This window comes from Arachis duranensis, chromosome 3 (genome assembly GCF_000817695.3).
Source record: "Arachis duranensis cultivar V14167 chromosome 3, aradu.V14167.gnm2.J7QH, whole genome shotgun sequence".
Taxonomy (NCBI): domain Eukaryota; kingdom Viridiplantae; phylum Streptophyta; class Magnoliopsida; order Fabales; family Fabaceae; genus Arachis; species Arachis duranensis.
This window is the reverse complement of record NC_029774.3, coordinates 7310782-7311130: the sequence shown is the minus strand read 5'-3', so window position 1 is coordinate 7311130 and position 349 is coordinate 7310782.

The following is a 349-nucleotide window of genomic DNA, read 5'->3' as shown; positions in this document are numbered from 1 at the left end:
CTATTATACCAACTAAAATCTCGAGTTATTCATCGAATTTCGAGTCCAAAAACTGATATGCATAGTTTCTTTTCATGTTTATGTCATCTTGCTAATTTCATAGAACAAACCAGCATACAGCTCATTCAGAGTGCATTAGAGAACTACAATTTTATCTTTGTTGGGCTTGTTTTTCTACCTCTGTGAAGTCCAAGTTCAAATTTTGAAGGTGTCTTTTTACAAGCAAGTACTAATATCCTAATCAGATTTTAGAGGTTATTGAAAGAATGAGAGAGGAGTCATAGAGTGAAAGAAAAGAGAAAAGAGAAAAATAGAATTGTCGAAGTAAAATTTAGACTTTCGGTTCGTC